Here is a 16278-nt window from a genome sequence, read left to right as displayed (position 1 = left end):
TATTAATAAGAAAAATTTAGGAAAAATTTTGAAATAAAATACAACCAAGTCAAATGAGCCGGTGCCCAAGCGATGGGTAACCCAGAGGGAAGTTGCGGTTCTCGCAACGAGGAGCCCTAGACCCAGGAAAAAATTCATAAAATAATTTTTGGGACTCCAGAGAAGGGTCATTGAGGTTCCTATGGCATTAGAATGCCAAGAAAATATTTATAAAAATTTTTCAATCGGTACAAACAATTTTGACCCGTTAAGCCAAACGGAGGGCATTTTGGTCATTTCGCCTTCAGAGGTGATTTTTGGCCGACTTGTCCAGTTAAGTAAATAATTATTATGACATAAAATATGAATAAATATTGTTAAAAATTAAATTGAAAATGAGTATAAAAGAAAAGAAAAGAAAATGAAATAAAAGTCATATTTATGACATGAGCATGATGCAATTAAAATATTTTCACCCAACCAAATTTTGACACATCATTATAAACTACTTAAACATGAATAAAAGGAGATAAAAATTGGAAAAAGTGGACAGCCATCTTCATCTTTGGGCTGCAGAAACGTTGAGAGAGAGAGAGAGAAGAAAAAAACCCCATGAAAGCTCTTGTTCAAAGCTTGATTTTCCCTAAGCTCTCCACCCCAAAACCCTAAACTTCCTTCACAAAAAATTATCCCTAAACCTTGAGGAAGCATAAGGCAGCAGAAATTTGAGGAAATTTTGAAGTTGGGAAAGTCCAAGTTAGGTCAAAAGTGAGGTTAGTGCTTATTTATGCAAGTATTCCTTTTATTTCATGTTAGGAACTTGAAATTGATATGAAATGGTAAATTAAATGGACTAAATTCATGTGTATGTATACCATGAATTTTCGGCAGCCCTAAGGAAGGAATGAATTAGATTGTTTTGATGGACTTAGAGTGAACTAGAGAGTATGTTTTAAGGTATATATATAAGGAATGAAAGTGATTAATTAAGGTATGTTGTGAACATTTATAGTGGGAATTAGGGTTTTGAGGAGTGAAATTTTGATTTGGCTTATGAAATTGTTAAATAACATTCTAATGGTCAATTAGTGACCATTTGAGGTAAGTTAATCACAAATTGAAGTGTACTAGAGTGTTACAAACCAAAGTGGTAGGCTGCCTAGTGACAGCAGCAGGGAGGCTGTGAGTCCAGCCCACTTAGACAGCCATAACTTTGGCTGTGTAGGTCCAATTGGTGTTTGGCCAATTGGACATGAAACTAGACTTATAATGGCACATTTTTGCTGAAGAAACCATGCCCAAAAGACCAAAGCAAGTGGACCAAAAGTTGGCCCCAATCCGGGTACCCTGCAAGCCAATTCTGCAGAATGACCAAATAAACAGTAACTGTTCATTTGGCCATAACTCACTGTAGAATGGGTCAATTGACCTGAAATTTTTACAGCAACAAGTTAAGACATAGAAAAACAACTTTTATGAAGAAACCTACCCCAAATTATGACCAGAACCTAACCCAAATGGCAGTCACAATCACTGTTCATGGTACTGTAGATTTGGTAATTCTGCAGTTTTTCCAATCCGGCCAGCTGTGGTTTTTAGACCATATCTGGAGCTACAAAACTCCAAATGGAGTGATTCAAAAAAAGAAATTCAACTAGACAAAATAAGGAACAACTTTCATGTTTACCATTTCCTCAAATTCTTAGTGTAACAGTCCCTAATGGAACAGTGAATTTAGGGCACAAAATCTGAAATTTCTGCCCCCTTAGTGCTAAGCTTGGAAATGGATTTAGAGATTAATCCCAACAAGTTTTAAATGCAAAATGTGGTATGTTTGGAGTGTCAAAATCAATGTACCTATTTTCTATCCAAAAGTCAACATTTTTGTTGACCAATGAGGTGAATAGTGACACAAAAACTTGAAATTCAAATGTGAAATTAGAAATGCATTTAGGGGACTTTAAATTGCAATTAGCAATTAATACTAGCAAATGTAAAACTCAAAATGTGGGATCTTGGTGTAATTAGAATTAATATATCCATTAAGTATAAAAAAGTCAACATTTTGGTTGACTAGTAAGGTGAATAGTAATCAAAATGATTAGTAAATTAAGATGAAGACCTAGAACCAATTCTAAGCTTAATGCTTAGAATTGTATGACAAATGTGGACTATGCATCCTAGTCAAAATTGTTAAAAAAGAAATTAAGGCCATAAATTTGAAATTCATGAAATATTCATGGATTACTTGAAACATGAAAAATAAGTCACCTAATTGATGTGAATAGATAGTTAGGGCTTACATGCCCATCACAAATGGAATTCATAAAATATTAATAACTCAACTTGAAATATAAAATTTGTGACTACATAAGTAGATTCTTAAATGTATAAATGAGAAAGGAAAAATGTTTTGAATACAATGGTACATGTGAACCATTGTTTAGAAGTGTGATCAATATGAATAACATAATGAATGAATAAATGAAACATATTAATGAATGAATGAGACATTAGTTCTCATTATTGTAGAGAGGAGAAGTATTTTGATTACAATGGTAAAAAAAAGGATAATTGATGTGAATTGTGATCATATAAATGATCAAATGAATGTATGAATTATAATTGAAATTTATCATTAAATAATGAAGTCATAAAACACCATATATTAATATTTAATGATATTATGTGCCCTTGTATTGCCTAGACACGTGTGTCAGATTGGATAGATTGGCATGACAATAGGGTATTGTTTTAGCAGTACTGCGAAAGGCTTTATGCCCGTATTTAAGGCTTTATGCCGGTATTCATGGCTTTATGCCCGTATTCATGGCTTTATGCCAACATTCATGGCTTTTATGCCTGATTATGTGTTATCATGGCTTTTTAGCCATACTGACTGCATACGTGGTTGACGTTCTGCGTCCCATGGTGTGACGGCCCGAGGCACCGCGGTGTCCAGTGCCAACGACCCGTTATCCAGTTTAGTCAGCCTGTCGTAGGTTACTTGGGCAGTGTAATTTATTGAAATAAATTAAGAATATTAGTAATTAAAAATATTAAAAATTAAATAAATGAGTTAATAAGACTTCAAAAGAATTAGTTACAATTATGAAATGATCTAAACCACATAAAAATTGTTAAGTAAAATGATAAAAGAGTTGCAAAAATAGGTATAACTTAACTAAATACTTTAAATGTACCTTCTATTGCCATATGAATATAAATTGAGTATTTTTATTAATTCTGTATATTATACATTATCACTGTGAATTTCGGAATTAAATGCTTTCAAAGCGAAACAAATGAGAACAAAAGATAATTAATATTAGACACATTGTATTAAATTAAATTGATTCTTAAATATTCAAATTATGCTTCATTCTTTCTTTATTTGTATATTTTATTTTCTTGTTCTATTATTGCACCACTAAGCAGCAATGCTTAGCGCGATGGATTTGTTTCCTCGCGCAGGTACTTTGACTAAGATTTTTGGAGTCCAGATCTGCAGAAGTTTCTGAAGTATTCAAGGTTGTCACCTCCTCAGCAATGCATGTAGATAGGGCCCATATAGATCATATTTTATATTTTGTATAAAATGCTTAGAAATTGTATTGTAATGTATATTATGAATAAGTAATTAATAGCAATGTGATGTAAATTAATTAATTAGCTTTTTCATATGTAATTAATTTATATATCATGTAAATTATGAAATTTTGTAATTATTTTGTAAATTATGTAAATTAAGGAAATTTGAAAATTTTGCTTATGTAATTTGAGAATGTTTACATATGAAGTGAGTGTGAATGGAAATGATTATGAAATTGAAATGTATGGATGAGATTTGAAATATGAGAAAATTATGAGAATGATTGATGAGATCATTATGATTAGCAAGGATAAGACTTTATTTTGAAAATATTATTGAATTTCAAACAGGTGAATATTGAGATACGCCAAACGATAATAAAATAGGGGAAACTCTACTAGTTTCTCCATAAAAAAAAATAATTGATATTAAATTAAATGAATTCAAAATTATTAAAGAAATAAAGTAAGAAAAGTTAGGGTGCTCCGGCACCGATTGTAGCACGCCTTGCTCAGCTACACTGTAGTCGGGTGAGGGGTGTTACAAGAACTTAACACGAATCCAAAATAAATTTACCTTCACATTTACCTAGTTCTAACGTGTTAAATTCGACGTTCTCGAAATTTTTGTGTTTCGAGTTACTATTCACTACACTATTCAAGTCAAATAGTTGACTTTCTAAGGCTTAATAGGTATGGGAACTCCAACTTCACCCACATACCACATTTTGGTCATTAAATTTGTTGGTTTTGGTCATTTTCTCAAAGCTTAAATCCTTTTGGCTAAATTGTCAAATTTTCAGTTTTGGTGCTCCAAGTTGCACTGTTCCATTGGCCCTTTTACTGTTGGAATTTGGCAAAACTTCCTCCATAAAAAATGTTCCTTATTGTCTTAAGTGTATTCTCATTTTTGGATCACCCCAATTAGAGTTTTTTAGCTCAAGTTATAGCCAAAATATAATTATTGTTCACGTGCACTGTTCATGCTGCAATTTAGGTTCTGGCAGATTTTTGATCCAACTTCATTCAATAATTTGATCAAGTTAAGTCCATAATTTGGTCTAATTTCCTTCATACGAAATGTTCTACTATGTCTTAGGTTTCCATCGGTTCAAGAATCGCCTAAATCATAGTTTTCAAGAGAGAGTTATAGCCATTGGAACTTTACTGTTCAAATGGAAATCTGTAGTTTTGCAGGTTCAGTAACTCAACTTTGCTCAATCATTTGATTAGGTTAATGGCATAATTTGGGTTGGTGTTCTTCATGAAAGTTTTAGATCTATATCTTATCTAATTACTGGTAAAATTTCAGATCATTTTGACCTTCCTAGCTCGAGTTATGACCAAATGAACAATTATTGTTCATTTGGTCAGTTTGTGCAGTGGCAGCCTGTTCTCATTTCACTTTGGTCAATTGGTTCACTAAGTTTTAATCAGTTTTTGGCCATGGTTCCTTAATAAAAATTGTGATATTTTATGTCTATTTTCATCCCTAATTGGTGGCATATCAATTGGACTTGTAAAATTTTTGTTTTGGTCCTTCAAAGTTGGCTTGGTCATGCTGCCAGCAGCATGACCATTTGCCCTACGAATTTAACTTTCATTCTCACAATTTCCACACATCTCTTTTGGTCATTATTGACCATTTTTCATCTCACAATAGACCAAAGTCATCATTTAAGCATTTCTCCAAAATTTGGTTCACAAACCCTAACATTCAAACCCTAACTCATTCATCTCATGCATTTAACTACATTTAATGGTTTTAATGCTAATCATTCAACTAAGTAAGGTTTTTTAACTCATTCAAAACCCTCAAGCCATACAATTGATGTCCCCTCTTCAAGCTAGCCGAATTTCAGCAATGGTCCTTCCCCCATATTTTTATTTCATTTCATAAATTCTAAGCTCATTTCAACCACTAATTATGCATTTAAATGGAAAAATAAGGAGTTTAATATACTAACCTCAACTTAAAGCTTCAAATCTCTCTCTTAGCCCTTCTTTCCTCTTGTTGTCTTCTTCTCAAATTATAATAACAAGCTCTAGGGAGTATTTTAAGGGGGTTATTAGGATCAAGTGGAGAAATTAAAGCTTGTGTGTAAGCTTTAATGGAAAATTTTCATGGAGGGAATATGGGGAAGATGGGGCGGCAAGATGGAAGGAAGAAGAAGTGATTTTTACTTTTTTTTCTTTTATTTTCTTTATTTATTTTAGTTATGGAAGACCACAAAATTTCTAATTAATTAATTAAATTAATTAGTTTAGTTATGGCATCATGCATGAGGTCATGCATGATGTCATCACCTTTTTACTTTTTGATTTTTCCTTTTTTTTTCTATTTTTCTATTAGTTCTTTAATTTAATTCTCGATTCCGAAATTTTCTTTTCTCCAATTTTATTTGAAAGTTAGGTAAGGAGTCAGCTCTCGGGGTCAATTGACCAAATTGCCCCTCGCCGGTTCTTCCCGGTTTGCAAATAATTCCATATTTCTTTCGGTTCCCTGACCTAATTATTTGACTGACTTAACAGTTCTTTTTCGTGATTTTCTCTTTTCCACTGTGTCCATAAGGGTCTAAGGACCGCAGCGTCACTTTTTACGGTTCGAAATTTGAGTTTAAAATGACTTCGCAGTCGTTCCCGAGGAGGTCACCCATCGCTGTGACTCTCGGCTCGTTTAATTTCTTATGTTCTGTTTTTCTTGTTTATACTTAACTAATTGAACATTACTAATTATTTGTGTTTATGGCTTCTCTAATTGTCTTAAGTGTGGTTCTAATCCCCTTAATTATCCGGACCGACACCGATCACCAGAACAGTGAAATCTACCAGGCTATGCAAACGGGGTGTTACAATTCTCCCCCTCTTAAAATAAATTTCGTCTCGAAATTTTACCTGGTATTAATCTCTGAACAGCTGTGGGTGCTGTCTCTTCATATCCTCCTCTCGTTCCTAAGTAGCCTCCTGGCCCGAATGATGGTTCCACAGCACTTTTACCAACGGTATCTGCTTGTTTCGTAGCTACTTCACCTCATAAGCCAGAATCTCTATGGGTTCTTCTTCATATGTGAGGTCTGGATTTACTTCAATTTCCTCTACTGGTAGTACATGAGATGGGTCTGATCAATACCTCCTCAACATGGACACATGGAAGACATTATATATCTTTTCCAACTCTGGAGGTAGTGCCAACCGATATGCCAAAGGACCCACTCTTTCCAGAACCTCATATGGCCCAATGAAACGAGGACTCAGTTTCCCCTTTCTGCCGAATCTCATAATTCTCTTCCAAGGAGAAACCTTGAGGAAAACTTTCTCACCCTCTGCATACTGAATATCCCTTCTTTTCAAATCAATGTAGGACTTTTGACGGTCTGATGCAGTCTTAAGTCAACCTCTAATCACCCTGATTTTCTCTTCAGTTTGCTGAACGATTTCAGGTCCAATCATCTTTCTTTCACCCACGTCATCCCAACACAACGGGGTTCTACATTTCCTGCCATACAAAGCTTCATATGGAGGCATCCCAATGCTTGATTGGTAGCTGTTGTTGTAAGCAATCCCAATCAAAGGCAAGTGTATATCCCAACTACCATCAAACTCAATCACACAAACCCGTAGCATGTCCTCCAAGATCTGAATTACCCTCTCAGACTAGCCATCTGTCTGTGGGTGGAATGCAGTACTGAAGTTCAATCTAGTTCCTAGGGCTTTCTGAAGACTACCCCAGAATCTAGAAGTGAACCTAGGATCTCTGTCTGACACGATGGATACTGGCACTCCATGCAGTCTTACAATCTCATCGATGTATAACTTGGCCAATCTTTCCAAACTATAATCCATCCGGACTGGCAGAAAATGAGCAGATTTAGTCAGTCTGTCAACAATGACCCAAACTGCATCATGACTCTTCTGTGTCCTCGGAAGTCCCATCACAAAATCCATCGTTATTCTCTCTCATTTCCATTCTGGTACTGGTAGTGGATGTAACAACCCAGTAGGTACTTGATGCTCTGCCTTCACTTGCTGACAAGTTAGGCATTTGGATACAAACTCTGCCACATCTCGTTTCATACCCATCCACCAGTAATGCTCCTTTAGCCCCCTATACATTTTTGTTCCACCAGGGTGCATGGCAAAAGGAGATTCATGTGCTTCCTTCAAAATAATCTGCCTCAAATCAACATTATTAGGAACACACATTCTGCCCTGGTGTAATAGTAAACCATTATCTCTGATTGAGAACTCTGGTTTCTTGCCCTGTCGGACTTCTTCCATCAACTTCTGATACTTCTGATCATTCTGAGCAGCCATTCTAATCTGATCAATCAACACTGGTTGTACATGCCATGCAACTGCTGTCTGTCCATCATCATTAATCTCTAAACTGGCATGTAATGATCTCAACTCATGTACCAAAGACAAAGGAGTAACTTGTAGACTTGCCATAGTCTTGCGACTTAGGGCGTCAGCCACAACATTAGCTTTCCCTGGCTGATAGTCTATCAGACAATCATAGTCTTTTATCAACTCTAACCATCTCCTTTGTCTCAAATTCAGCTCTTTTTGGGTGCCCAAATACTTCAAACTCTTATGATCTGTATAGATGTAGCACTTCTCCCCATACAAATAATGTCTCCAGATCTTAAGAGCAAACACTATAGCTGCAAGCTCCAAGTCATGTGTCGGATAATTCCTCTCATGCGGTTTTAGCTGGCATGATGCATAGGCAATGACATTTCGATCTTGCATCAATACACAGCCTAACCCATTGTGAGAAGCATCACTATATACTGTATATTCTTTACCCGGAGTAGGTAAAGTCAGGACTGGAGCTTCAGTCAAACATCTCTTCAATTCATCAAAACTCTGCTGGCATTTATCCATCCACTGAAATTTTTCATCTTTTCTAAGCAGCTTGGTCAATGGAGATGCCAACATGGAGAATCCCTTCACAAATCTACGGTAGTATCCAGCTAAACCCAGAAAACTACGAATTTCTGTGACATTTCTGGGTGGCCTCCAATTAAGAACAGCTTCAATCTTACTTGGATCTACCTTAATACCCTCTGCTGATACTATGTGCCCCAAAAAGGATATCTCCTTTAGCCAAAATTCACATTTTGACAATTTGGCATATAGCTGTTTCTCTCTCAAAGTCTGTAGTATAATCCGCAAATGTCTATCATGCTCTTCTACATTCCTCGAATAGACCAATATATCATCTATGAATACCACAACAAACTGGTCGAGGTATGGTCTGAAGATAGTGTTCATCAGATCCATAAAAGCAGCCGGAGCATTAGTTAACCCGAATGGCATGACTAGGAATTCATAATGGCCATAGCGGGTTCTGAAGGCAGTTTTAGCAATACTCTGCTCTTGTACTTTCAACTGATAATAACCTAATCTTAGGTCAATTTTGGAGAACACAGCTGCACCCCTCAACTGATCAAACAAATCATCAATGCGGGGCAATGGATATCTATTCTTTATTATCACCTTATTCAACTGCCAATAATCAATGCATAACCAGAGAGTGCCATCCTTCTTCTTTACAAACAACACTGGCGCTCCCCAAGGTGACACACTAGGGCGGATAAAGCCCTTGTCAAGCAACTCTTGCAATTGTACTTTCAACTCTTTTAATTCTGTAGGTGCCATTCTATATGGCGTTATGGAGATTGGGTCCACACCAGGCATAACATCAATCTCAAACTGCACCTCTCTTTCTAGAGGTAATCCTGGCAATTCATCAGGAAACACATCCGAAAAATCACATACAGTAGGGATGTCCCTTAGTGCTGGACTCCCCACTTGGGTGTCTATCACATGTGCCAAGCATGCTTCACACCCCTTTCTGATCATCCTTCTTGCTAATGCAGCTGAAATGATGTTTGATGGCAGTAAATGCCTCTCCCCATGTATTACCACATCACCGTACAAAGGGAGACCAAAAGTGACTGTCTTCAGTCTACAGTCAATCATAGCATGATGCCTGGCTAACCAATCCATGCCCAAGATGATATCATACTCTCTAAAGAGCATTTCAATCAAGTCTGACAGGAAAACATGTCCTTGGATCACCAAATGACAGTCTCTATAAATTCTGTTGACCCGGACCTCTTGTCCTAACGGATTAGTTACTAGCACTTCAAAATCCATTTGCACACATGGAACAGCAAGTGAACTAACTATGCTAGCACTAACATATGAATGGGTTGAACCCGGATTAAACAACACAAATACTTCTTGATCAGAGATAGAGAATGTGCCAGCTACCACATCAGAAGTCTCAGTCTCTTCTCGCTGTCTCATTGTGTAGATTCTGGTTGAAGCACTTCCTTGTCTGGATCGACCAAGCGTGCCACTCGCACTGAAGTAGTGCCTCTACCTCTACCTCTTCCTCACTTGGCCCATCGTGAACCTGCGAGGCGGGACTGCAATAGATCCCTCGGCAGTAGTAGGAGCTGGACTATATCTCAGAGCACTAGTACAGTCTTTAGCTATATGGCCCTTGCCACTGCAGTTAAAGCAGGCTCCAGTGGCCCAGTAGCACTCCCCCCCATGAATCTTGCCACAAGTCTCACAGGGGTGGGCAGAATGTGAACCCCTACTCGACTGCTGACCCGACCTAGGGGGTCTCTGTCCGGAGAATCGGCCCCTACCAAATCTTCCACTTCGACCCCTGCTGGGTCCACTAAACTTCTTCTTTTTCCTAGAAGTCCCACCAGAACTCGGCTCTACAGACTTTTCCCCCTTGTCTTTGTTTGATTTCTCAGCTTTCTCTGATTTTTCTTTCACTGGGGTTGCTTTTGATTCTATTCTTTCCAACTCAAGTGCTTGAGACATGAGCTCTGAAAAGTTGCTGTGTCGGAATCCCACAACTTGCATCCTTATGCTGGGCTTCAAACCCGTCTCAAATCTCTTGCATCTTGCCTTGCTGGTAGTAAGGAGACTCCTCGCATAATGACTCAGGCGGGAGAACTCCCTCTCATACTCTGCCACCGATCGGTTCCCTTGTTTCAGACTCAAAAATTCTTGCAATTTCTGGTCAACATATGCATCTGGGATGTATTTCTGTCTGAATTCTCTAATGAAGTCATCCCAGGTCAACACTGGTGGTTCAGCCAAGCTGTGGGGGATGGTCTTCCACCAATCATACGCATCCCCTTGCAGTAGCAACATAGAGTACTCAAACTTCAGTTCATCTTGGCAATGTAGCTTCTTAAATACTCTGTCCATTCTTCCAAGCCATTGCTCTGCCTCTAAAGGGTCCACTGTACCCTTAAATTCTGCAGCCCCATACTTCAGTAATTTATCATATTGTCTAGCTGGAGGCAGTGGTTGTGCCACAGGTGGTTGGGGTGGAGCTTGAGCAGGCATACCCCCAGCCATTTGTTGAAACATTGTAGCCATTTGCTGTGCAAACTGTGCAGGGAACTGCGGCATTTGTGGGACTGGTGCTGCTGACCCACTAACATTCGGTAAAGCTGGGGCTTCCCCTCGTGCCTTAGCTTCAACAGACTGCTCAACTGAGCGATCCCCTTCTTCCATAACAATCTGGAGTAGGGTATCTCCTGAACAAGTAACACATGGAGATTTCCCTCCGTTAGTTCATATTCATGATGTAATGCACTGTATGTAACAATTATGGACATTGAGCAGTTGTACTTAATAAGAAAGACACAAATTTATATGTTAAAACATACTTCAAAAATTTGCTCTGATACCACTAAAACATGTCACACCTTACCCCTCTGTAAGGCATAACATGATCCCGTAGAATACCTAATGAACTACCGAACTTCACCTACCGATAACTCATCAAGTACCCTACAAGGGATTTTAAAATAATTTTCTTATTTTTGATAAGTGGTGAGCATTTCTAATAAGTATTTAAAACATGTAATTAAGTGGAAGGTTAGTTGGAAATTTTGGCCCATTTTATTTTTTCGCAAATTTTATAAAAATTTTGACAGAGTTCTGTCAGTATTTTGAGAAACCAGTTCTTCAAATACCTATAAAAAGCACTTCTAAAAAAAATTTCTCAACTACTACTTCAATTTCACAATCAAACTCAATCAATTTCACAATCATTTCAATAAATTTCTCAAGTTCAAAATTCAATAATCCTCAGCATACTAGCAACACATTTCATTTTAATTAAATAAAATAGTTGTACTCATATTTCATTAGAGACGAAATAATTTATATACATCCTTACAAAATTTACATTAAGAGAGTTTCAAACTACAATATATATTACAACTTTATACAAATTTTATACAAACTGCTCAAGACCCATTTTTACATGTCCATACATTTATGTGCAATATATACATCAAAAGAAATATTTACAGTTAGGGTATAAATTATACTCGAAGACTTTAGGCTAAATGATCCTCAATTTTTAGCAGCTCAGTCTGCTGCTCCTCTAGTTTCTGTATCTGCGACAGCAATAAAAGCTATCATTGAGTACTAGGACTCAGTGGTGCACAACATACTAAAATAATTTTTATGCAAAAACAAAATCACATTTGTTCAAAAATTTGACTAAACATGAGCATTAAACACAAAACATTAATTATGAGATTTTAATGCAAACCACGTTCATTTCGAAGTATCAAAACACATTTTATAAAACCCACAGTTAGATCATGCCATTCGAAACAAATAGAATCTCAATAGCCAGAGGCTAAAGAGATATCACATCACAAGGCTAGCTAGCTCAAATATATGGATATCCATTCACATCCTCTTCTACTGGCACACCTCAACACTTCTCCAGAGAAGGAATCAAAATTCGAAACTAATTACCCCCACTAGTCGTGCTAGTGAGGTGTTCAAATATATGGTCATGACACTGTGGTTTCAAAACTTTTCTTAACAATTTGCTAAACATTGCTATTTCAAATATACACAATAACTTTCACAGTTTAAATCAAAACATCATAAATAATGTCACAAATAAACTTTCAACAATTCCAAATCACAAGTAAAATACATATTTTGTTCACTTTATCAATGAATTTTAAAGCATGGAGATGTTGTGCACAAACCTCAAGCGAGTCGTCCCTTAGCCTCGACTCGGTTCCTCGGGTTCCTTCCCGAAATTCTTTTCAACTGAAACACACAATTTTACAATGTTTCAGTACTAGAACTTAACATAAATCCAAAAGAAATTTAGCTTCACATTTACCTAGTTCTAACGTGTTAAATTCGACGTTCTCGAAATTTTTGTGTTTCTGGTTATTATTCACTACACTATTCAAGTCAAATAGTTGACTTTCTAAGGCTTAATAGGTATGGGAACTCCAACTTCACCCACATACCACATTTTGGTCATTAAATTTGTTGGTTTTGGTCATTTTCTCAAAGCTTAAATCCTTTTGGCCAAATTGTCAAATTTTCAGTTTTGGTGCTCCAAGTTGCACTATTCCATTGGCCCTTTTACTGTTGGAATTTGGCAAAACTTCCTTCATAGAAAATGTTCCTTACTGTCTTAAGTGTATTCTCATTTTTGGATCACCCCAATTGGAGTTTTTTAGCTCAAGTTATAGCCAAAATATAATTATCGCTCACGCAATCGCTCATGCTGCAATTTAGGTTCTGGCAGATTTTTTATCCAACTTCATTCAATACTTTGATCAAGTTAAGTCCATAATTTGGTCTAATTTCCTTCATACAAAATGTTCTACTATGTCTTAGGTTTCCATCGGTTCAAGAATCGCCTAAATCGTAGTTTTCTAGAGAGAGTTATAGCCATTGGAACTTTACTGTTCAAATGGAAATCTGCAGTTTTGCCGGTTCAGTAACTCAACTTTGCTCAATCATTTGATTAGGTTAATGGCATAATTTGGGTTGGTATTCTTAATGAAAGTTTTAGATCTATATCTTATCTAATTACTGGTAAAATTTCAGGTCATTTTGACCTTCCTAGCTCGAGTTATGACCAAATGAACAATTACTGTTCATTTGGTCAGTTTATGCTTGATGTGACTGCTCTCATTTCACTTTGGTCAATTGGTTCACTAAGTTTTGGTCAGTTTTTGGCCATGGTTCCTTAATGAAAATTATGCTATTTTATGTCTATTTTCATCCCCAATTGGTGGCATATCAATTGGACCTGCAAAATTTTCGTTTTGGTCCTTCAAAGTTGGCTTGGTCATGTTGCCAGCGGCATGACCATTTGCCCTACGAATTTAACTTTCATTCTCACAATTTCCACACATCTCTTTTGGTCATTATTGACCATTTTTCATCTCACAATAGACCAAAGTCATCATTTAAGCATTTCTCCAAAATTTGGTTCACAAACCCTAACATTCAAACCCTAACTCATTCATCTCCTGCATTTAACTACATTTAATGGTTTTAATGCTAATCATTCAACTAAGTAAGGTTTCTTAACTCATTCAAAACCCTCAAGCCATACAATTGATGTCCCCTCTTCAAGCTAGCCGAATTTCAGCAATGGTCCTTCCCCCATATTTTTATTTCATTTCATAAATTCTAAGCTCATTTCAACCACTAATTATGCATTTAAATGGAAAAATAAGGAGTTTAATATACTAACCTCAACTTAAAGCTTCAAATCTCTCTCTTAGCCCTTCTTTCCTCTTGTAGTCTTCTTCTCAAATTATAATAACAAGCTCTAGGGAGTATTTTAAGGGGGTTATTAGGATCAAGTGGAGAAATTAAAGCTTGTGTCCAAGCTTTAATGGAAAATTTTCATGGAGGGAATATGGGGAAGATGGGGCGACAAGATGGAAGGAAGAAGTGATTTTTACTTTTTTTATCTTTTATTTTCTTTATTTATTTTAGTTATGGAAGACCACAAAATTTCTAATTAATTAATTAAATTAATTAGTTTAGTTATGGCATCATGCATGAGGTCATGCATGATGTCATCACCTTTTTACTTTTTGATTTTTCCTTTTTTTTCTATTTTTCTATTAGTTCTTTAATTTAATTCTCGATTCCGAAATTTTCTTTTCTCCAATTTTATTTGACAGTTAGGTCAGGAGTCAGCTCTCGGGGTCAATTGACCAAATTGCCCCTCGCCGGTTCATCCCGGTTTGCAAATAATTCCATATTTCTTTCGGTTCCCTGACCTAATTATTTGACTGACTTAACAGTTCTTTTTCGTGATTTTCTCTTTTCCACTGTGTCCATAAGGGTCCTAAGGACCGCAGCGTCACTTTTTACGGTTCGAAATTTGAGTTTAAAATGACTTCGCAGTCATTCCCGAGGAGGTCACCCATCGCTGTGACTTTCGGCTCGTTTAACTTCTTATGTTCTATTTTTCTTGTTTATACTTAACTAATTGAACATTACTAATTATTTGTGTTTATGGCTTCTCTAATTGTCTTAAGTGTGGTTCTAATCCCCTTAATTATCCAGACCGACACCGGTCACCGGAACAGTGAAATCTACCAGGCTATGCAAACGGGGTGTTACATTCACATTCTTGTGCAATAACTTGGTCATTGGAGCAGCTATAAGAGAGAACCCCTTCACAAATCTTTTGTAATACCCAGCTAGCACCAAGAAACTTCTGACCTCAGTTGTATTTCTGGGAGGCTTCCATTCCATCACTGCTTCTATCTTTTTGGGATCCACTCTAATCCCCTCAGTTGATACTATGTGTCCAAGGAAAGAGATTTCACTCATCCAGAAGTCACATTTGGACAACTTAGCATACAGCTTCTTTTCTTATAGGGTTTGCAGAATAATTCTCAAATGTTCATCATGTTCTTCCCTGGTCTTAGAATACACTAGAATATCATTAATAAAGACTACTACAAACCGATCTAAATATGGATGGAATATACTGTTCATAAGGTCCATAAATGCTGCTGGTGCATTTGTTAACCCAAACGGCATCACTAGAAATTCATAATGCCCATACCGGGTTCTGAACGCAGTTTTTGACATATCTGCATCCTTTACCCTTAACTGATGATACCCTGATCTGAGATCAATTTTTAAAAATACACCGGCTCCCTTCAACTGATCAAACAGATCATCATTTCTGGGCAGCGGATATTTATTCTTCACAGTTACTTTGTTCAACTGCCGGTAATCAATACACAATCTCAAGGTTCCATCCTTCTTTTTCACAAACAGCACCGAAGCTCCCCATGGCGACACACTAGGGCGTATGAACCCCTTATCGAGTAACTCCTGCAACTGAAATTTCAACTTCCTCAATTCAGTGGGTGCCATCCTATAAGGGGCAATAGAAATTGGTGCTGTACCCGGCATTACCTCAATAGCAAACTCGACTTTCCTTTCTGGTGGTAAACCAGGCAATTCTTCAGAAAACACATCTGGGAAGTCTCTTACTGTGGGTATATCACACAGATTCGGCTTAGCCTGCCTAATATCAACCACGTGTGCTAAGTAAGCTTCACAGCCTTTTCTCATCAATCTTCTTGCAACTGCGACTGAGATAACATTGGACAGGAAATCTATCCTTTCACCCACAACAGTAATCTCATTACCCTCAGAAGTTTTTAGAGAAATCCTCTTCAATTTGTAATTAACTATTGCCTGATGACGTGATAACCAGTCCATTACCAAAATCATGTCAAACTTGTGGAAGGGCAATTCAATTAGGTCTGCCGAGAATTCATACCCCTGAATCCTCAACAGGCAACCTTTATACACCTTATTCACTACCACACTGTGGCCTAGTGGATT

Source organism: Hevea brasiliensis, chromosome 3, assembly GCF_030052815.1.
Source record: "Hevea brasiliensis isolate MT/VB/25A 57/8 chromosome 3, ASM3005281v1, whole genome shotgun sequence".
Classification (NCBI taxonomy): domain Eukaryota; kingdom Viridiplantae; phylum Streptophyta; class Magnoliopsida; order Malpighiales; family Euphorbiaceae; genus Hevea; species Hevea brasiliensis.
Note: the sequence above shows the minus strand (reverse complement) of the source record.